Genomic DNA, 22,615 nt, shown 5'->3' with positions numbered 1-22,615 from the left:
TGTGTACCATCGCGTTCCGGCTGGTTCTGGACACTTTTGCTGAACCTGCTAGCAAACTCCACCTCGATCACAGGGCTGATGGCTTCTTCGGCCTCTGACCTGGACTGACATTACCGAGCAAAGCACAGCCTGGCACCACGAACGCAGGGAACTGAAGACTGATGCAGAGGCAGACAGGTTTCAGCCGTCCCGCCGATGCTCTGGGAACCTGGTTAAAAAATGTGCTTTGCTTCCCAGCAGGATCCCGCGGTGAGGCTGGGATGCTGTGGTGGGGCCAGCTGCCTCCTTGGCTGCCTCACCCACCAGCACAGACACCCGCCAGCTTCTCGGCCAGGGATCTCATTGCTGGCGCAAGTGGATGCAGAACAAAGTTTGAATTCCCAAGGCCAGGCTGAGCTGGCAGGGTTTGAATTTACAGCAAGCCTGCTTTGACGTGCACACAGAGCAGCAGCAAAGCCCCACTCCCTTATTTATTAATAAACCGGTAACGAAGAGGAAGGTGCCGGCGGCAGCCACCCCGGGAGCGTGGCCCTGAGCTGGGGAGGGCAGGGGGGAGCCGGGCAGGTGAGGACAGCACCTGGCTGCTCACCCCTCCTTGGGTTTGTGTTTCTTCATATGAATCCAGTGACTTGCTAACAATTCCTCCATGTTCTCATGTATACCCACTTTCTTATCCATTTCCCTAAGTTTCACCCCAAATTATCTTTTTTTTTTTTTTTTCCTTCTTTTCAATTTGGAATCCTCTGCGTTTAACCCATCTTTTGCTGGAATATTTTTTGTGGCAAGTTTGCTTTTCCATGCATCTTTGCTCACCTCTGCCGATCACCCAAGAAATACTTTCACTGGCAGATTGCATCACATTTCCTGCATCCTATTTTAATTTTCCTACCCTGAGCATAAGCGATAGCTGCTCTTGCTTGCTCACACTCTCTCCAATTTTCCACATGTAGCACCAGCAGCTTCCCCAGCTCTTCTTGCTGTCATGGCAGGAATGGTCCTGAAGACTGAGGCAGCCAGTTTGAACATCTAGCAAGCAACCACCCCAAAAATTAAGAAAACACATCAGGGCTGTAAAAATTAATGAAATCTCTGATTGTACAAAGTGAAACCCGGGAGACTCAGGACAGGTAGGATCATGTATCCTATTTCCCCTGCTCCCTGCCTGTACGGGTGCCTCACACTCCGGCGGCACAGAGTTTCCCAAGGACTGTAATACTCGGGTCTAACTGATGTCTGTGGGCTTACAACAGAGGCACCCGTGTGAGGCTTAATGGCCTGGGATGAAGAAAGGTCAGACCGGATGATCAATGGTCCTTCCTAAGGATCGAGATTAAATAAAAAAATCTCCTACTACTTGCAGGATTTAACCTGAGGAGTAATTGCACTGCAGGAAAATACTCCTGGGTTTTGGGCAAGAGTCCATCAATTTTAAAGCATGCCCCCAAAACAACAGCTCCACACCAGGGGGAGAGCCGGGGACAGCTTTCATCCCAGTGCAAACAACCCTGGATTTCACCAAATTAACTCGCAAAATTACTTCTTTGCACCACAAGACCTTTCCACGTGCAGTTCCTGACGTCCACCATCCCACCACGCAGAACCAGCATCGCCTCGCAGTGATCACAAGTAAATATTGGGAAAGATTCTTGTCCTGTTGCTACATTTGTGCTTTTCGAATCCGCATTTATGTCAAATATTTTGGCATATGAAAAGAAACACGCACTTTTTTGACTGGGAAGATGCTGAAGCTGCCATAATCTGTTAGAGTTACACGCTCCGAGGGGCTGGGCAGAGGAGCGAGCGGTCGCAGAGAGCCAGCGTGTGGATATTAGCTGTACAAGGGATATTTCTGAGCCGGATTCTGCCTAAATTACATACCGCACTCAATGTCTGAAATGTATAACATGCTCAGTAGATTTTTATATTTTAATTTGTCCTCTGTCTCCCTGTGACTGAAGAGAGATCATTACCAATAGGTAATGAAAGTTGCTGAGCTGATGAAGCATGTTTTGCTTGGAGCTAATGTCACGTGAGGTTGGGGTTTGGGATTTTTTGCTGGTTTTGTATTTGCTGTCTGACAGCCTGCTGTGCACATCACTTCTCATCGCCAGGGCATCCCAAGCACCACGCCAGCACAGCTGTAACTTCCAGCTCCAGCACTTCCTCATGTAGCTTGACATGCAACTGTTTTTCTCACGGCAAAGACAGAACTCAAAACACTTTGGCCTGAAGCGCCTTTAAGGTCTCTGTTACACATCCATTTTGTGCACTCGAGGTTTTCCTTGTCAGAGCATTAGATTTCTGCCTTTAGACACTTCACAAAGTTCCCTTCAATTTATAACAGCAGATGATTGACTAAAAAACACCCTCTCCCTTTTTTGAGCAGCTTTGCAGGGAGTGATATGATTTATATAAATTTGTATAATAACAAATTAAAATGAGTCATTTGCACTCCTCCCATGATGTCAAAACCCAGTTCCAGTGCCAAAAATTTACAGGCAGTGCACACACACACACAGCTTCCTTAGCAGCATTCCCGAGTTCAGTCTTTGGTTTACATTTCGATTTCCAGGCATGCTCATCTTTTATAACAACTCTGAAGTTATGTCCATAAAAAGGTGCGTATCTAATCTGAATAATATTGGTTAGAGAAAAATTCAATTTCTCCCTCAAATAACAAGATCACTAGAAAGCTGCTCTTTGAGCCAAGTGCTTTAGCAAGATCCCAAATCTCATTTCCATCATTTGCTTATGGAAAAAAGAGAAGAAAGGAGGTCTGTGGCAGAGCTGCCACTGCCCTGACCCAGGCATGCCCTGTGCCTGCCGCACCGCTCAGCTCGGCTCTACGCACTCTGATAGAAGGATTTGGGGGTTAACCTGGTTTTTTTCGTCATGACTTGCTCACATACTAAAATAAAAACAATTCAGAAGAAGAAAGAAATAGCAGAGTAAACAGCAATCTTGCGACCATCTGCCTACCACGGATGAGCCATCTCGTGCACGAATCCATGTGCAGAGAGGGAAAAGGATTTTCCTCTGGTCTCACCATGGTAAGACCGGGTGGCTCCTCATGGAAGTGAATTTCTGCCTGGACATCAGCCCCAAAATTTTTTATGCAGCTGATGATGCTTGCTGCGCCTTCCTCCAGACATAGGACCTGAACTGGGTGCATTGGCACCTGCCTAAGGCTGGGACCAGTGGGGCTGTGGGTTCTCCCCGTCCCCGGCATGGGCTGTCATGGTCCCACCGCAGCAACACTCCGCGGCCACAGGCTGCTGCCCCCTCCAAGGGATCCCAAATGAGACTTCGCAGCAAAATACAGTTACACAAGACCTACAGTAGCAACTTTTACTAATCTGTCCTAGACAAGATTATGGAAAAAAAAAAGAAATGTGGATTTTCTTCTTAAAAAAAGGAAGCTCTGGGTATCTTGGAATAATTAATAAGCCGAATTACCCTATCTGTAAGATAATAATGCACCATTAAAAAAAGACCAAATTTTTATTATCCAATTTTTATCAGAAATTAAAATAACTGTGGTTTAATATAATTCAGTCGGCTAATTATAGCTCAGGTAAGGACGATCTATTTTCTATTAACATCTCAGCGCCATCAGATGCAGAGCGCAGTGCCTCCCCTCCCCATGCCCTCCCTTCAGCCCTGCCGGGGGTCCCAGGGGACTTTGGCACACTCTGAGCCCCTCACGGGTAAGGTGACCACCATCCATGCAGAGCAGTGATAGCTCTCCCTCCTACTTACAGCAGACCTAGTTTTTAAAAGCCTTTTTGATTTCATAATTAACTGTTAATTAGGAAATAAATATTCACCTATTCCTGCAAATGAAGCCTGAGTGCTGCTGTTTGACAACCACTGCAAAGACACCAATTTTTTTTAACCATCAGTTTGTTTAAAGGAGGAATGAACGGAATTACTGGGAAACTTGGATTTTCCAAAGGTTGCATGTTGCCCTGCCCTGCAGCTGCCACGAGTCAGACATTGTACAGATCCTGCAGATAACGCCTTGCAAGAGTTAAACTTGCCACATTCTACCCCGAGTGAAGAAAAAAAAAAAAAGAGAAAATCCATCTCAAATATTACATCTCTAAGCCTTTTTCAAGAAAGTTTGCAAGGCACCGTGAAACACTCCCCAGCAGGCTGCATGACTGCCTCCCACCGTGCCACACCAGAGGCACACGTGCATCTGCTCTCTGCCAGAAACCCTGATTTCTGAGCCCAAAATGAAATTGGAAAGCTTGACAGTTCCTGCACTGGGCAGTACATTCCTCAGTTGGTTCCCAAGTCCAATACCAAGAGGAGAAAACCAACCCTCGGTGCCTCTCCACGCCTCCAAAACCCATTTCTCCATGATGTTATTTGGTCTGCTGTGCTCCGGCCGCCCTCCCTCCCCTCTCCGCACAGGCAACCCCCCCTGCGCTCCCCAGGAGCCGTGCCTGCCCTTCCCCGCGCTCCCACCAGCTGATGGCCCAGCAGCACGACCATGGCAAGGGTTTGATGGATGACCTCAGGACAGCAGATGGAAAGGAAGAAGAGCTGGTTCCTGCTTGGTGCCTGGTAGAGCAGGAAGGATGCTACAGCTATAACTGTGAAAGCGAGGGTCTGTGCAAGTTGCCTGTATCCAATCTGCTTAATTCCTACTTGCTTCTTTAAATAATGAGGGCTCTCTGCCCAGCTAGCAGATTTTAAGGCAGCCAGGCAGCCAAAACCCAGGAGCTCCTGTGTTCCCATGCCTCACCCAAAATGCCTGTGAACCCTCTTGTCAATAGCCTGAAAACCAGGAATTAAATCAACAAAGTTGAAGGAGTATTTTTCTCACCCGACTAATTAGTTGGATAAGAGATACGCAATGTGGTCTACTAAATATATATCCAGCCATACATGTATAGACATAGAATTTAACTAGGGACAATATGGTTTAACCAGCTTTTTCCGAAGAAGCAGTTCCCATCTGCTGAAGCCAACTGTATTTCTGCTGTGTTTTACGAGCTGTGGTGCTTTGGCCCTGGCTGCCCAGGCAGGGCAGCAGTGGGGTGGTCCAGCTGGAGCAGGATGCTCCCCAGCACCCCCAGCTCTCCGGACAGGAGGCAGGCACATCTCACGCCTCTTCTCCAGGGTGTATCTGTGGTACAGGCAACTCCTCCCGAGCCACAGTTGGGGCAATGTCACCTGTCAAAGAGAAGGGACGGGTAAGGTCTGTCCTTGACATCATCAGACAGGATGCATGCTGTATAGCTGTGTCAACACATCGTCGCTGTAAGGCTACGTGTTGAACTGGTTTAGGCTTTTGACCAGCACCAGACCTAACAAGCAGCCTCTCACTGTAATCTAGTTTGAAGAGCCTTGAAAGGCTGACTAAAATGCACCTATTGTATACTGAAGAAATTGTATCCTATAAATAGCATATTAATCATTTATGGCAATCAGCTATGGCTCGAGATTTTAAGCTCGACACTCCCTGAATGCCAATGGAAAAGAAGAGCAAAGCTGGCTCCCTCTGCTCAAATCTCATACCTCTGGGGAGCTAATTAGCGTGGAAACGCTTGCTGGAAATTTTCAGCAGTCTCTTAGTACTGTATGTGTTTGGGATTTCAACTCTTAAGATACTACAGCCAAACAAAAGCTACTGGACGGCTCCAACAGCCTTCACCAAATTTCAAGAAACAGACTTTAATATATTTAAGGATGCAATTATTGAACTGTCTAATTCAAATATTGTACTAAGCAGAAGTTGTCTCATCCCGCCCGCGCTGATTTGCTTCCAGGCGTATTTATCCAACAGGAAACGAATCCTGGATGCGGCTCACTGCAGCGCTATCACACGAGGGTATCTGTGCAGAGCAATAACTCTGAAAATGGCTGGTTTTATTTTAAGCCTGGAAAATGCAGTATCCTAGCACCCATGAAGGTGCTGGTATCATCTCCTGTTTTGCCAGGGGAAGGGGATGGGGGGCCAAGTGGTACACACACACACAAAACCCCACCTTTTCCGCTAGGATGTGATGTACCCAGGCTGCAGAGCCCAGCCCCAGCTCCCCCAGCACTCACCGCTTTCAGGCCTCAGATTTCACTTCAGATTTCCTTGTCTGAATGAAAACAGGGAATTCACCTATTGCATGCATGAGAGAGAAGCATCTGTGCATTCAGATAAAATTATATGATTAAAAAATTATTTTAAAAGAAAATGATTCCACATAGAAACGCCTGGCAAATAGCAAATACTGGATTTTGGCGTGAAAGCACCTGGAGATGGCTTTGGATGCTCCCATCTACACCAGCAGGTAACTTCAGTGCCTGCACATTGGTGGTGTGAAATCACCCTTTCGGTCCTACCTGGTAGATGACCAAAACCCAATGTTCAAAAAACAGCTGATGCCTTCAATGGGAACTGGTTTTATTTTCTCAGAAGCCACAGAGCCAGAACTTCCCATACAGAACCGGAGGTAAGTGGCTTCGACCGTAACTCGCAGCTCCCCACTGGCTCTGTTTGGGAGCTCAGGCTGATTGCTGTGCATGTAAAGATTTACAATGCAAAGTAAAGAATAACTGATTAAAGTGGAATACACAGCATTTCAGGACCTTAATGAGTTGGTTAGAGAAAATTAATTTCCATGTTTAATATATGCAGAGAGTATGAGGAAATCTTAGAATTTAATTAATCACAACATAAAAAAAGTTATTGGCTATAATTGTAAGTAAATACTGTTTAATTATTCTTCTAATATCATGGCTAATTTAGAAGTCATTTCCCCCGATACTGTTCCTGGTTCAGTCTGTTATATATTTATTGGTCCAACTCTAGCCTCCACATTTTTTAAAATAACGGTACATTTTCACCATCTCTCTTCTAAAACCAACAAATTTGTAGCACAAACCCCCTTCACAGTCCCAGAGCAGAGGCGTATGGTGCCAAGCCCAGCCTGCCTAGAAAAAGCAGCAGAAATCATGCAGATTCACATTAATTTCTCTTTAAAAGCGGTGCTGTCATTCCTCTCCCTTTTATTCACTGTCATTTTTAATTAATGGCTCTGCCCAAGCCCGATCTCAGCTATACTTCCCTTTCTGATTTTATTCTGAATCCTGCTTTATTTAAAGCTTTGCAGTGCTTGTTTTTTTCATTCAAGAGGCTTCCCAGAGTAATGATCAACAGTAATTTGAGTGATACATTTAAGAAACTCGTTTATCTCCAAAATGTTTATTTTGAACATCCTTGCGCTGTGCAAGACAAGCAGAAGCCCCGGCAAAGCGCGGCGCTTGTCTCTCCGTAGGCTGCACGGCAAGATGCCTTTGCTCTTTTAAAGCGCAATCCCGACTGACTCCTGTAGAGCTCAGATCAAATCCAGACAGCACATCTGTCGCTGTGAAGTAGGAATGAATGGAAAAATGTCAAAATAGCGTCCTGTTTCCTACCGACACGATTTAGGTTCTTTAAACCACCCTTTCCAGCCTGTACCTTCAGGAGTCCCGGGATTACAGCCAGCTGAGACACCAAAGCCTTGCAAGGGAACATCAAGTCTTGCGCGTGTGTAAATGCTCGTGTTGCATCAATGAAAGGTTTGGGGGGTTTGGCTGCTGTTGAGAGACAAAGCCCTTGAATAACTGTGTATATACATCATTGTATATAGGCGTAGGTACCCCTTGCTGTTCAGGGCGGCTCTGCTCCTTGTCTCTACTGCTTTAGTAATACCAACCGAAGCATCCTTCTTTCTGAATTTTGAGCTAAAATTAATCTAGAAAAATGAAACATCTTATTTATATACTAACCCTTTATGCTGGAGAGCAAACAGCAACAAAAAGCCATGATGTTGCCTGTGTCAGCCCCCTTCTCAGGCCAGCCCGCAGGGTGCAAGTGTGGGGGGAGATGCTCTTCCAGGTGGTTGGGAGCTGCGTTTCTGCTGCCTTGCAATTTCTCATGGGTTTGCTCCAGTTAATTACGGTTTTTAATTGGTCATTAGTGGTGCCTGGGGAATAAGATAAATGGTCTCTTCTGATTTATAAAATTTAAAAGATTGCATCAGTCTAAACAAAGTAAAACCTTGGATTATCACTAATTGCGCCTGGACCTGACTGATGCGCTGTGGCAGGAGCCTGGATGGCATCGATGGGGAGCCTCCTCCGAAAGGCTCACCACGACAAGCAGCTCCGCTGCCAGCAGGGTATTCAAGACATACAGGAAACCCCAAAAATAAGGAGCAGGGGAGATTTACCTGCATTCCCTGGAGCACATGGCAAGTGGCAGAGCATGTACACTGCAGGAAAGATCTCAACAGCAGCACAGCATCGTCCTGGTGGCAATGTGTAACTGAACCATAAAGGGCCACCGGAGGCTGCCGGAGAAGTCCCCTGGGCAGAAAAGCCAACACCACCAAAGTCCCTCTTTGAAGCAGGCTGTGGCTGTATTTTCTCTTTTTTATATAGACGTCAGCATCTGCCAAAGCCAATTTAACATGGATCACGAGAACTCTGTGATCAATACCAGCACTTGACATACAGGATGGTTGCACTAGAAATAAAACAAATTGGAATAGTAAAAAATAAAATCAAATTAATTTTTTTCTCTGAAATATCAAAATGAAATTTTTTGTGTAGATTTTTTCCCAACCAGAAGTATTTAACCAAAATTCATAGGAATTCATAAAATATTTCCCCTGACCCATACCCTCCCTTTTTTCTGGGCCAGGAGCAGCAGCCAAAACATTTGCTGCAGCTCTACCGTCTGCCTGAGAGGTTTTGACGTTACAGGGACAACTTAAGCATTTTCTCCTCGGGAGACTGCTCAGGTGACACTGAGGTACAAGGGGACATGACACTGCCCATCTATGTGAAATATGGCATTCATGCCATGAATAAAATCAAACAGAAACCCCCCATTTCCACCCACACTTTGCCTTCATTTGCATTTTTCAAGTAATGAAGGACTTGGCCACTACTTCCCACAACTGATGCGAGGCTCCCACTTCAAGGATTTTGTGCAAAGAACATCCATGGGGTGACGATGGGACTCAGGCTTGTCTGCTGCCCAGCCCCACGCATCCCAGTTACTTACCAGCATCTCTCGTCAATCCACCTCTGGCAACCCATCCGACGTGCAGCAGCAGCACAGCTTTCGGGGCAAGAGAAACCCCTAAAATTGCAAATGTTACAGAACAGAGAGCCTTGCCTTAAACGAGAGCTTTGCAAACAAGTCTGCAAATATCAATAGCACAGATGTTGTAGTCACAAGTAAGAAAATCACGTCACTAACATAAATTTATTTTTTTATTAACTAAATTCAGTGTAAGCTGCTTCAGACAGAAAATTTTAAAAACCTGCCACTTTTAGATCATTTTGTCTCTGCCAAGGACCATCTCAAAAGAAGTAAGTCCCACAAGGATGCAAAGCCCCTCTTGCAAACAGGCGACCGCCCTACTATTTTTTCTTCACGTATCGAAGGCAAATTCCTCTGCACGTTTCTACAGACAGCTGCAGGTGACACAAGGCCTGCGCCTGAGCAGTTAGAACCAAAACATGTTCTTGTTGCTCATCCTAAGGGCAGAGAATTAAGCACATCGCAGTAAAGGCTGGTTCTTGCAGCACACTGCACTGCACTCACAGAAAATACCGCATCCCGCAACGCACAGAATCCAGATTAAACTGCCGTGGGTAGGAACCACTAGAGAAAAGCTAGGGATTTTTTTCCTCCCAGCACCAAAAAGCAGCTGCAGAGTTCCACCGGCCAGGCAGGAGTAAGAGGAGTATTTTAACTGACTTACAACTTTTGCTACTAAACCAGTCCCAGGGCTGCTGCAGCCCAAGGGCCCTGCAGAGCAGATGCTCCTCTGACACATAAGATGGTGCAAAACCCTTCAGAGGACTTTGTGGCTCCGGCCCCCTATCCCAGCTGGCCCCCACCTACCGCCCTGCCCAGAGAACCAACACATCCACCCGCCGTGCTCCCACGGCTTTTCCCCTCCAGCCAGAACTGCACAGGAGTCACACTGAGGCTGGGGGGGAGAGAACCCCTGCATCATCCCCGTATTTTCACCAGCTGAAGTATTTTGTGCACCAGCAGCAGGATTTCACAGGACTACATAACAGGCTGGCAACAGCAAGCCCAAAATTAAAACAATTTAACTTTCAAAGGCTTCAGCCTGAAGAAAAAACATAATCTTACCTGTATTGAATTAATTTATTTTTTTAAATTAACTTTGTTGAAAGAAGCTTTTTTTATAAGGCTTCTCGGATAAAGGATACCGACCACTATATAAATATAAATTATCCAATTTAAAAAGCCTGTCTTTCAGCTCAAAGCAGCGCCATGCCTACTCGGTAATTCCCCAAGGTGAGGCCAGGAATATAATGCACCGGCTGATATATAATAGCTGTCTCGCATGTGAGGAGTGAAGAGCCATTTATGGAATTTTAGCATGCAGGAAGACTAACATGTCTATTAAAAGAAAAATGTGAACTCTGGGTCTCTCATCAGGGACTCATTTAAATGCAATTTTGCTAAATTAGCTGCACTAAGGAGCCAATGGAGGAAGGCTAACTGCAAACCCAGATAAAATAGTACTTCTTTGGTAATAGTAATTCATATTAAAGGACTCCAGTGGATAATAAGTCATTAATAGGTAAATATTTTTTTTTAATCCAATAAATCCTAAAACAAGCTTGGAACTCAGCATCTCATGCTGTTATCTGGTAAACTGAGGTTTTACATATTTCACTGAAGAATTCCAAATGCATCATTTATATCTAAGCCACAAAGGGAAAGAGATTGGGACCTCTTAGTCTGACTCAGATATATGTGAGACATCAAAAGAGATTTTTAAAAGGCACGAACAGCCGGAAAACGGGATATAAGGCAACATGGGTTTAACAAATGATACTAGGTTAGTGCAGTACTTTCCTTTGATAAATTATTGCTTACACAGAAGTGTCTGTCCTCATAAGTGTAAGTGGGATGTAAAACTTTTTCCTTACAGCGCTTAATAAATTGCCAGAATCCACCCGTTTGTGGAAGAGCCAATGTAAAAACTTCCCCTATCGCCCAGCCGGCCCCGGGTTATCAGCGATGGCCATCAGCTGCCTCGTATCGATATGCCTCCAAAGCGACGAGCAGCGAGAAGGTGCGTGCTAAGAAACAACCAGCGGTGGAAATAACCCTTTCAAAGAGCCACGACGGGAAGCTCTCCGTGCAAGAGAAAATCCCCGGGGAGGAAGGAGCTGTCGCCCGCTGACAAGCGCTGCGAGATGCTTCAGGGAAATGAAAGCGATATGCCCTAATGCCCACCTGAATGTAATTTATTTTAATTGGTTTACACTCAAGAATATTGGCATGCTATCCATAATTAATAGTGAGATGATGGAGGAACGCTTTACGGGATGCAAGGGCAGGATGGAAAATCATCAGAGCCAAAGGAGCGAGAGGGGGGATGGAGCTTTCCAGAGGGTGTCCCAGCAAGGAAACGCCGTCTCCTCGTGACTGGTGGGGATGGGTTGGACTCGGCCTGCCCAAAGCCAAAACACCCTGGACTGACCCAGCAATGCTGCCTAGATGGGATGCGTGGGATGGGCAGGGAGATTGACGCCTGGGTTCTCCAGCTCTGGGACCCGAGTGGGGTTTCACCCTCCTTGGGCAGGCTGCGATACACCCTTAGGCTACAACCCAAAGGCATGCTTGAAGCTCCCACAGGCATAAACCAGACCAGGGAGCAGAAGCAGCATGGTGGCACGTTCCTCCAGCATCCCTGGCTGTTGCTCCAGCAGAACAGGCAGACTGAGCACTTCCCCAGCCATCACCTAAAATTCAAAATAACATGGATTTCCATTCCTACTTCACATGTAGATTCATTATTCCCAAGGAAGGCTTCATCAAGCTGATCTGACCATGCTCATATAGCTGGTGCTGCTCAGTGGGTCAGGAGCTCAGCAGCTACAGGGAAGCACCAGCAACGTGCAGACATGAAACAAAATCAAGATGAAAACCACAGGCCAACAATATTCTTCCCAAAATTGCTGGTCTGTAAGTTTGCTTTCATTTCTAGCCTGCAGGTGCCTGCACAAAGAAGGGATGCCAAGAGGTGAAGCACATGGAAGGACACGGGACATTCCTGTCTGCCAGAGCACAGAAAGTACTAACCCCAAATCCTGTGCTCTCAAGATATTTTTATGGGAAAGGACATGCGTATTCAAGCCCTTTCAAGTGTTTTCTGAATTAGGGCTCTAAATACAAGCTTCCACATTTCCTGACTACTGTTTATTTCGGTTACATTTATAATATATTGGAATTCACTCTTAAGAGAACATTTCCTCTAGTGCTATAAAAACATTCCCCTCATTACTTTCTGAAATTTAAAGATGGCAACACTTGGAGACAAAAGTTTTTTTCAAAGCACTGGGCAGTTACTAATGATAATCATAAAAGATTAAATTTTCAACGTAATTAGCCTGTGACAGGTCAATAAAATCCCTAGGCCAGATGGCTTCTTAATTGAGTTTTCAAAGAAATTTGGTAATTATAGGGACCACCCTTAGATATACTCAACTTTTCTTTTTAATGAAATTGCATAATACCAGATTATGCAAGAAAGACCATAATGAGTTTTAACAAACTGAACAAAGACCTTTGCATCACCAGCTTCTGTACATCTCTTCATAATACCCATCACCTCTGCAAGAAACTTTCCTGTTATCTAAGGCAAAAATCAATACATTAATCCATATAGATCAGTCTGGATTAATGCGGGAGACTGCTTTCACATCTCAACACTGATGGTTTTTCCTAGAGGCAATCTGTTACTACATAGTATGTGATGGGCTGAAAAAAAAAAAATCATTTCAACTGGGTGAAAATAAGGTATTTTGATTTGTGCATAAACCTATAAAAACCATACCACCTCTGTATAGGGGTTCACTCTTTTAGCCGGGAACGTGTCGTTTTGAATCCCCATTCCATGCAAACTCTCCTGCCCCAGGGCTGCACGTGGGGCGGGAGGTTTCTGACCCCTCTGAACGTGTCTGCACTACACTGGCAACAAGTTTGTTAGCAAAATCAGAGCAAAGCCAAACGTGAGCAACACACCGCACCTCGTTTTACAAAATAATAGATGAGTGAACTTTGAATTTATTGGGTTTTATGCAAATTAAATGTCACCTGGGAAACATTTGCAATTTCTGCTCTAATTTAGACAAATACTGATAAGTCACTTTTTGAGCTGGGGTAAAATCTTTTCTAATTCAAGCCTTGCTCGATGTTCATCAGCTTGTAATAATCTCACATTAGGACATCCCCCTGAGCCTCTTTTGATTTCTTGAGCTGCAATCCAGATCCCAAGTTGTAACCCGCCACTAAGCAGCTTCCACCAAGCAGAGCAGCAGGCTGAAAAATGCACGCACTCCTGCATGGTCCAACGTTGAGCACAACGCTGAGCTGAAACCCACCACGTTTCATTAGGATATATCACCTCTGCGGGCGTCAGCCGCACACTAGCCCCGCACACAGTACGACCAGTGACCATGACAAGGAACCCCAGCAGGCACGCTGCCTCCGCCTCCCAGCACCAGGCGCTCAGCTGGGCGTGCTGGGGAAAACAGAGGAGGATAAGCCACATGCAGAAATTCACACACACCCACAAATTAATGTGAGTTCAGGTCTAGTCTCTCTAATTGTCTTTCCTGCCCACCTTAACTGAAATTCCTCCTCCTCTCCCTTTGCCAGCGAATTTCCGCGAGGCGGGCACCAGGGAGGACAGGCGTTGGGCAGTGTCTCATGGCACCCCATGGACGCCCTGGGACAAAAGCCATCGCGCAGCCCTGCTGCTGCACTGCACCAAGGTGCGTCTCCATCCATGGTAGCGTATAGCCACCAGCTCCCAGGGACACTCTTTATTCATCCTGTTGCCATTGTCAATGGTAACACACCTCCACGTGCAAGTCACGGCAGCAGCCCAAAAGGCAAGTGTGGCTCCACTGCAGGCACTGCACGTTACCGCAGCCGGTACGAGCCATGCAGCCCGCTCAGCTTCCCAACTGCAGAGACACACATGGCAACTTGCTACCAGTGAGGCCAATGCTATTAACACAGACGCGGATCCGCAGCTGAGCTTTCGGCAGGCTCATCCTGACCAGGACTTTAGCCATTTTATTGAACAAATTCTCTACTCAATAGCAGTTTGAATAAAACATACCCCTAGAGCCTAACTAAAGTTAAAGCCACTGACTTGCACACTTATTCTAAAATGCTAACTTTTGACTTCACACTCCCCTGCGACTATCCCAAAAATTATTTTCTGAGCAGGAGGGAACCTTCATGGCTCTCTGGCTTGGCCCCCTGGCACTGGCCTGGCAGGGACCGGCCCCCTGCTGTGCTCCTCAGCATCACCTTCAGCATCCACCACCCCCTTGGCATGGAGCAGCAACCAGCACAGAGTGCCCAGTAGTTAAACCCTGTTTAAAATTAACAATTGGCCCATTACCTACTCTACTCTTGACTTTCTACCAGCTCCAGTATTTACAGTGGAGAGTCTGCCCTTTCTCTGCACAACCACCTCTTCTTTATAGAGTCCTGGATTTATTTCTTTTTATTATTATTTTCATTCTGAGAACTACTTTATCATTTCACCATCAGACCGAGCTGCTGTGCCTGTGTTGTCGAACAATCCCTCACAAAATTATATACGAAATCTTCTGTTGTAAGGGTCTGGATGAGAGCCACAGATAATGCCCCAGAGGCTCTCCAAAGTGACGCCCAGAAGACCAATGCCCTCTGACAGCTATGGCAATGCTTAATTGTTCTCAAAATTTACTACGTGATTACTACCATAGACAACAGACTGAAGATTACACACCAAATCAGGGGCAACCTGTAGTTGCATGAGATATTAACAGACTTTAAATGGCAGACTATATTTAAAAATCGACACTTCATTCTGTAGAAAGAGACCGTTGGGGACTGGGTAGCATTAAAATGCTTGTGGATGCTTCCAAACAGGAATTGCCATGGATGATAATGTATAGAAGCAATGTTAAATAACAGGTTAATTCATGTATCAAAGAAAATTGTGATAGCTTCTGTATTACCTTTATATCTTTATTCATTAAGGAAACGAGTTCTCCTCCAGCACAAAGCAAGCGCTGTATTTATCGTTACTGACACTTCATCAATGCCAAGGTGAACTAGACCTCACTTTTGCAAATCTCCACAACTCTCATTAGCGAACGATAAAGATTCCGATACAAACTCAGAAGAGTCTAGGAAGAAATAAGATACGTGATGAACTGTGGTTTGAACAATAACTCTCTGGCTGACCGCTGACAGTTTGACTGTTGCGTGTTAAATAGGACTTTATAAACAGAAACGCAAAAGACCTGTAACGACAGCATGTATCACTAATAGATTGAGGTATCATCAAATTTGTTTAGATTCACATGATTTGCAAGCCAGCGGTGAAGATCAAAAGAGTTATGTTCATACTACAACATCCTGTCACATCATTTATTAACTTTTTCCCGTGAACAGAGGCGACCTGCCTCCAGTCTCCTTATTCTGTTCTTAGTGCCACTTACCATCTCCCAGAAAATTATCTGCTTTCCAGGCACGAAGACGCAAGGAACAAGAGCAAAACATGCAAATGGCCTCCTGCTGTCAGCTGAGGATGCCGGAACCGCACGCGCCAGCTGGGGCTCCCAGGCCAGCCTGAGCCAAGCCCAGCACCGAAACATTGGGTCGGAAACCCATTTTGATCCCAAAAAGTGAATTGATGCCCAGTTAAAAATACATATGCATGTGACAATATTTTTCCTCATCTTTAAATGATTGTAGTGCAGCCCTGGTCTTGCTGCCGCGCAGGAATTAAACCCAAAGGCGCGGGGGCAGGTGTGCGTGCCCTGTGAACACCGAGGTGTGCAGCACAGCTATGGCAGCGCCTCACCCCGAGCGCTGTCTCCCCTCCAGGACAGGGAGGTCTGGGGGTGGTCACCTGGGAGGGGCCCAAAGCCCCAACCACCCAGGGGCTGAGCACCACCTGGTCCATTCTGCCACAGCAGGGGAAATGCTGGTGAGGTCTGGGAAAACGTGCAATAAATTATTAAGCTGTACAGGTTTTTTGAGAAGGTGCAAGCTGGAGCTCCGAAAAGTGGGTGATACAGCTTTTTATTAGTCATCTTGTGCCTTATCCTCAGGAGAAGGGAACGGGTGTGGATTCAGCCATGACCTTCTGTCTGCACCAGCACTGCAGACAAGCAGCACTTCTGTTATAACACTAAAAAAAAAGATAAAATAAGCACCCAAAGTCATGATCTCAAATACCGCCATCATACCCAATCTACTGATCTGCCTTTGTCTTCTGAACAATGTGCATAATTTTTTTCCCAGGGAAATAAAAAGCTGCGTATTCCTTTGATTTTCACCTCCAGAAGGAGTTCTGCGTAAGTCGCTTATCACCCTCCCACCCAGCCCAAAGCTCAACGCTCATCTTTGAAAGCACTTACAGCTTGGTGGGTGCTGTGGGAAAAAGGGGGAACAGAATCTCTGCTAGGGGGGAACACAATTTTCTAGGATGATATATATTTGTGTAATATATAGACATATACATACACATACATATACACACAAGGGCTTTGTCTCTATTTCTGTGTGTAGGTGTAAGTATATACATACACACACGTATACAGGACGCAGGGCATATCTCATCAACTTTCTCACTCGTTGCTGTTAGAAAATTGCTTAGTTATCCCTCCGTGCAGAGCTGTGAGACGGTGACGGCAGGAGGTTGGGTACTCTGGTGCCATCTCCACTCCTCAGCATGCAGAAATACGAGTGCAGCTCACAGTGGTCCAGACCTACAGAGATGAAGATGTGCCATCAGCTGGGAGGACATGGCAAAGCCAAAGACTTCAAAGGCAGCAAGTTCTTACACTGCAGAGGGAAAAATGTCTACAGCGATCTAACTTCAAATGAGACCTTCCCAGAAAAAGACGATAAGCACTGGAAAATCTTTATATTGCCTCCAGCTGGGGGAAAAGCTGATGGCACCTTGGGAAGCATCTGTCCACCCAGGTAAAGCTCCAGTGACAGGATGAGAACTTCTCTGGGGAAAGGGGGAAGGCAAATGTTACAATGATGAAATGCTGTGCTCCTGCTCCACAAGAGATTCTAGAGGTTGTAAAACCCTCAAACGCTGAACTGACGATCTAGGAAATGAATAAAATTAGGAAATTGCCAAGCAGAGAAGCAGCAAAGAAACCACAATTTCCTTTTTGGAAAATTAGTAATAGACTTGGGACTGGCAAGTTTAATGTGCATTACATATTGACTGTTCAATGTGTAATATCCAAAAACGACTTTCAATCTCCCCTTTAATAAGAAATTATTCCCTTCTGAAGAGTTCCCCTGAGACTAGCAGCTCTTCACACACAAATCATGATATGATCGGAGCCTCCAGAGTAGCAATGCAACACTAGGTAGAGGAAAAGGAATAGCTCTGACACAGGGCAGTAGCCAAATGCACTTTTAACATACTTAGCCACCTACAATATCAGTGTCTCTCAAAGGCCCTTGGATTTTTTGGCCGATGTCACGGCAACATCTGAATAAAACAATTATTGGGAGGGAGTGTGTATGTTTTGGGCAGGGGAGAGTTGTAGGACAGTCCTGCTGAGCTCAGGGGGTAGCTCGGGCTGCCTGTCCTCAGGCACATGCACGTGGGCTATCCCACCGGACCATCTCCAAGTCCCTTGTAAATGAGGTTGTTAAACAACGCCACTAACTGGAACACCACTGTATTCTTTCCCACGAGCTGATCTTAGCTGTTTGGGGCTTGGAACATAAATTAAGACTTCAAAAGCTGCAGGCACGCTGATGGACGGTGCCTGGGCTAACCTGTATGACACTGAATTGACATTTTCACTAGCCTTGGTGATCGCGTGTTTATCCTTTCAGGCAAAACCCTCTCCTCCCTGTGGAGCAGCACGCTTGCCCTGTGACATGCTGGAGGGGCTCACAGGAGCCTCTTGCTAGTTTGGCTCCTGACTTGGAAGGGAAGGACAGCATCACTTGCCACCCCAGCGCATCTCTGGGTGCAACTACATCACACCTGCACAAGGGAAGTCCCACAGATCATCACCCACCTTTGTTTTTCAGTTGCTTTGTATGTGTTCTGAAAGTCCTTTACACACAGCCTTTATTTCAGATCAGGCTTGCGACCCTCCAGTCATAAGGAAAATCTTTAAGTCTTCCTGCCTGTCACACACCCCGTACAGTCACAGGGCTTTTACAACGTTTGGACAGCTAGTGTGAAACCGTTACTTTGCAAGCTTCTGAACAGCCATTTGTCTTACAAGGGAGTCAATGATAGATTTTGCCCACATGAAAACAAATGCTTAAACCTCCTTACAGTTATAAGTAACACTGAAGTCACTGGTAAAGGACAGAAACCCAATACTTTGAGACCACCTGAATTTACATAAACAGCCTTGCTGTCTTCTGATACCGCTGCTCCTCGTGTTAAGCAGGATTACTCCTCAATTGATTCACTGAAACCAGGCATTTCAAGTACCTCAAGGAGTAAAATAGCATGAGCGCGCATCGGTACACTAAAATCAACGGGATCAAAGCGCTTACTCAACATAAGCAAGCATGTCACTCTAGCCTTTCATTTAGCACATGCTACTCCCACGGGGCAGTTCCACTGCTTGAAAACATCGATGAGAGGTTTTCTCCCCCTGCATGCCTCTTCCTGAACTTTCCCTCCACCCCCACCCCCCCCACCCCCTTTTGTAACACTGTTTTTCAGCCTTCAAAACTACCCAATTCTATAATTTTGGGTACAAATGATAATTTAGTGGTTACATGTACTTTGATATGGCCTTCCGTAAGCTGATGCACCACGACGCGTGGTTTGCTCCCCTGCCACAGCGCAAGCAGCCAGGGCGTCCTGCACCAAATCCGCACACATGGCTGCAGAGATGATGGATTACCTTTCCCTAGGATAAAGAGTAGGTGGTCTTTGGACCAGCAAAAGGTCTAAATGACTTCTTCCAGCTACAGAACAGATGGATATTTTTTTCCCCTTTAATTAATTTACTTTTTCTTAAGTCTCTTTGTAATTCCCCCCACTGTTTTAAGTCAAGCATTCGTGTCAAGTTCTTTTGATCTTCCTCTTCAATTATAGTGAGCAATTACCCCCTCCACCAGGCTTCTCAGCCACCTAATCTTTCTTACCTCTTTTTTTTTTTTTCTTTCTGAATCTAACACTTCTAGCTTTTTTGGAAGCTCACTATTAAGATGGTGCCACATGTTTCCCAGGAATTCAGCAACAATATGTCACACCAAGGACTCCACAGACATTAGCCTTCCCTCTCATTTGACCTTCAATTAATTTTAGAGATGAGGTGCACCTATCATGACTTGGATCTCTCGCCTCTCAGGGGTCTTAAAGCCTCTGTCATCAAAAATGTGTTTGCTCCGATATCTGTATTTATAATTTTCCCTCCCAGCTGAAGAGTAGTCAATCTTGCCTCCCGAAGCGATTAGTGCCGCGCTGCAAAGCCTTCATTCTGAGCACCCCCCGCAGAGCCGAGGCATCTTTAGCCGACTGCTTGACACACAGCAAAACCACCCCTCCCCTTCCCCACGGCAGCTCAACAGCAGCTGACAGGGTGATGAAGCAGGAATCTAAAAGCGTGCATTTTTAATGGACATTAAAGCTTTCAGAGTCCTGGGGAGCCTCAAAAGGAAACTCATGTCCTTACTGGTGAAGGAGAAAATGCCAGGGAATGTTTGCACAGGGTTGGATCTCCTGAAACTGATGCCAAAATACGCGCACAACTCTTCCTAAAAGCATTACATCGACCAGCATGATAGCCCGTGTGACATTCGCAGCTCCATTGCACAGAGACACCCCTTCAAACACGTCTTTTTTACGGCCAACGGCAGGCAAACGGCGGCCTACAGCACACTGCCACGAGCGCTGACTGCAGCCGGGGCCAAGCGTGGCACTGCTTGGCGTGAAGAGCACGGCTGGCACGTCCCACCACGCCTGCCCCGCACACCCACCAGCCTCCCTCACGCGCAGCACCATGGCCTGGCTGAAGCCCATGCCCTGGAGGAACCACTGGTGTTTCCAGTGCCTTCCCAGGAGCCCGGCACAACCTGCGGGAGCCACAGCCGTGCCTCTCTGCAGGCCAGGCAGCTGCACCCTTCCTCACCGCCGGCTGCGACGAAGTGGGAACACGGCTGTGCGGGGCAGGGCCCGCCGTGCCAGCGCGGTGCAATGGCGGCAGCTCCCGCCGTGCCAGCGCGGTGCAATGGCGGCAGCTCCCGCCGTGCCAGCGCGGTGCAATGGCGGCAGGGCCCAGCTCCACACAGAGCCCACAGCTGGCTGCACGCTCCATAGCAAAGGGCACCCTCCGTCTTCTGGTGACAAAAAGCAAGTCTTTCATGAAGCATTAAAGCTGTGGTGGAAATTAAAACCACTACTTCCAAGCTTCTCCGTTCCCAGAAATTTCTTCTTTAATGGCAGGACATGTAATGGGACTTTTTAATGTAATTAATGACCTAATCTTTCTAACAAGAGATTTTGCGTACAGGTCAAGAATTACTGAGGGAAACAGAATAATATTTATTCAAAAACAGTACTGTTCATCCGTCATTTCCTGTTTTCAACTACTAAATTAGTAACTATCTAAAAAAAAAATCAAAACATTCTGCCTCATTGCACACATCAAGTTCATCACTTTCACTATCCACAAAATTCTGGTTTATTTCTGCTGGAAAAAATAGTTGCAAGCATGTTAGCTTCTTCAGATTGCTATTATGCAGAAGAACAGTTACTACTGGGACTGTATTTAATACACTTGAATTGAGATGACTGGAAAAAACATTACTTACAGAAAAAAGTATGCAATATCTAAAAAGGGGGATTTTTTAATTTAAATATTTAGTGTATGTGTGTACAGAAAAAAATGTATTCCACTGTTTTCTGTTCAGCCGTTTACTGCTGGGCTGATTTTTTCCCCTCCATTTTCACCGAACATGAAGACTAGCAAAGGCAAAGACACAGGATCAACCCCAAGAAAAGATCACTGCCAGGATGATCATGGCTAGCTCTCTGCCAGCGGTCACCGCTTTCCATTGGCACCTGCCTATGAGCTCTGATGGGCCAGAAGACGCGAAGGCATGATTCTGGTCTCTAACCCCACAGGGCACAACCACGCCAACCACCGTGCCACAAAGCCTTTCACGCCAAGGGCATTGCTGCTCCTCTAGGCACACAATTCAGAAGGCAGCAGCTTTGACATTTCCCAAGCAAACATTTTTGATTCCAAATACCCAAGTTCTGGCATTGTGATCAGCAAAAAAATCATTTATGTTCTCCATCAGACAATAATTCTTCATTCAAAATAATAATTTGTTGAATTGTTTTAAGTACAGTTGCTGGATCCAGCAATGTAAGAACTAACAGTCACAGTCAATACCTCAGTTGATTTCAGAGAATCATAGAATCATTTAGGTTGGAAAAGACCCTTAAGATTGAGTCCAACCACAAACCTAACACTGCCAAGTCAACCACTAAGCCATGTCCCTGACTGTAAGAAGAATTTCTGCTGAACAGAACATGCGAGGGCAATAAAATGCATCTCATTCAAACACAGACTAGTTAATAATCCATTCTGTTTCTCTGTCCTATATCCCACTAGTAGTATTGTTTGCTGTATTCATCTGTTAATTCCTGGGGCTCGGCCACCCTGCTTCAGTGCCGGCCCCCCTCTCGTGGCTGCGAGCATCCTGCCCTGGGCAGAGGCAGCGCCATGGTGATGGCTTTCTGTAGCAGGGCTATATTTCTGCATGTCCCAGCAGCAGGAAGAACCGCCTTACAACAATTCTGCAATTCCTGAGCCAGTTCCCAGGGGTGCGAGGGTGAACAGGAGGCAGAGCTGGGGACCTGGTCGCTCACCAGAGGAGGAATTGCTGTAGTGACCTTCATCATTCCAGCTTTGCACTGAGAAGGGGGTTTATTTAATACTGTTTCTATATATTTCCTTCCCACCCACCCCCCCCTTTTTTTTTTTAAACCTACAAACCGGGCAGTCAGCTGATCCAAGTGTTCCATACTCAAATAAAGATTTGATTTCACATTGCACAGATGTACTCCAATTGAGTCACTGCCAGATTTTAATGATAATCTCTCTTAAGAGCTATTTAGCAAGGTAGAGGCGAAGTCTCGTGCTGCAGCAGAAAGCAAACCAGATGCTCTGTTGGCCTTATTTTTCAATTACACAGTTCCAACCTTCACCTCTTACTTGATGTGCCCCTTCTGAAGCAGGCTGTGACAGCCCTGGGGTTAGCCAGAAAGCCATTTACAAACACCTGAGTGACCTCCATCATTTGCATCTTAAATAAACTAAAACCCTCCTGGTGCTGCTCCACATCCTAGCCATCGGAGGAGAGGCAGACCCCGCAGAAGCAGCTAAACAAACCAGGCGGTGGATACGCACGCACAGATGTATGTTCTGCGACACCCTACGGATGAAGTCTAGGTTTTCAGGGAAACCATGGAAGGAAAAATTAACTTTATCTAAAGCAAATCCATTTCTGCTGTAACGTCTCCTCTTGCCATCA

At 46.0% G+C, this 22,615-nt stretch overlaps 1 long non-coding RNA gene across 1 annotated transcript; it reads right to left on the bottom strand.

Moving 5' to 3' along the window:
- Nucleotides 1-206: 206 nt before the first annotated feature.
- LOC130157882 (uncharacterized) lies at nt 207-18,734 on the bottom strand. Its single transcript, XR_008825081.1, has 6 exons — nt 16,655-18,734; nt 15,562-16,256; nt 9,062-9,139; nt 8,223-8,518; nt 7,780-7,976; nt 207-7,587 (listed from the first exon to the last, which is right to left on the bottom strand). It is a non-coding gene; the product is annotated as an uncharacterized LOC130157882 (long non-coding RNA).
- Nucleotides 18,735-22,615: the final 3,881 nt, after the last annotated feature.

Source organism: Falco biarmicus, chromosome 13, assembly GCF_023638135.1.
Source record: "Falco biarmicus isolate bFalBia1 chromosome 13, bFalBia1.pri, whole genome shotgun sequence".
NCBI classification, from domain to species: domain Eukaryota; kingdom Metazoa; phylum Chordata; class Aves; order Falconiformes; family Falconidae; genus Falco; species Falco biarmicus.
This window is presented reverse-complemented; position numbering and strand designations above follow the sequence as displayed.